This window comes from Mandrillus leucophaeus, unplaced genomic scaffold (genome assembly GCF_000951045.1).
Source record: "Mandrillus leucophaeus isolate KB7577 unplaced genomic scaffold, Mleu.le_1.0 Scaffold163, whole genome shotgun sequence".
In the NCBI taxonomy this organism is placed as follows: domain Eukaryota; kingdom Metazoa; phylum Chordata; class Mammalia; order Primates; family Cercopithecidae; genus Mandrillus; species Mandrillus leucophaeus.
Window position 1 is genome coordinate 2,030,090 of NW_012101621.1, and position 1,120 is coordinate 2,031,209.

The following is a 1,120-nucleotide window of genomic DNA, read 5'->3' on the forward strand; positions in this document are numbered from 1 at the left end:
AGGTGGAGGTTGTGGTGAGCCAAGATCGCGCCATTGCACTGGGCAATAAAAGCGAAACTCCGTCTCAAAAAATAAATTAATTAATTAAATAAAAATAGGCCCGGCATAGTGGTTCAAAGGGCAGGGGAAAAAAGAAATTTAAAAAAAACCTCTTGCATAGTTGTCTAGCAGAGTCAAAGATATTATTGTAGGAGAGAAGTTCCTTTTGCTGTAAAGACAGGGTCACCCTTTGTCACCCAGGCTGGAGTTCAGTGGCACAATCGTAATTCACTGCAGCCTTGAACTCCTGGCCTCAATAGTTCCTCTTGCCTCGATCCTCCCACTTAGGCCTCCCAAGTAGCTGATTCTACAGGTACCAGCCACCATGCCTAGCTGAGGAGTATCTTTCAAAAATGGAAGAGAATGAGGACACCACAAAATTATATTAGAAGATAGAGACTAAAAGTTGCTTTTGCAGTAAAGTTGCTTTTGCAAAACACAGAGCCAGGGAGTTTAAAAAGAACTTAGAAAAGGAGTAAGAGAACTGCATCCAAATTTGTGGCCTCTGATTTTGGCTGGCCACTGGGTTGCAGGACAAATGGGCTGCAAGTGTGGTTTGTGTTCATGAAAAGGCCTTCAGAAGGGGTCTGGGGTAATAACAGTTATGCACAATCATGTAGTATCTACAATGATAATAATAAAGATACTCACATGTTATAACAATATTTACATAGACCTTTGTCATGCTTAGTATTAACATATATTTGGCACTGCCCTAAGCATTTTAGTGTTTTAACTCATTTAGTCCTCACAGTACCCATAAGAAGCAAGCACTGTTATCATCTCTGTTTTACACATAAAGAAAAATGAAGCACAGGAAGGTTGAGTAATGTCTCAGATTACTAATGTCACGTAACTAGTAAACGACAGAGCCAATTTGTATCCAGGTGACTTTACTCTGGAATTCATGCTCTTAACCACTGTATTTTACACTGCCTCTACAGCCAAAATATCCCCTCAGGCAGTAGTTCACAAAGTGTAGTATAGTCTTTTCAAGAAGTCTAGGAGGTCAAAACTATTTTCATAATAATACCAAGATTTTTTTTCTTTCTTTTTTTTTTTTTTTGGCACAATCTCGCTC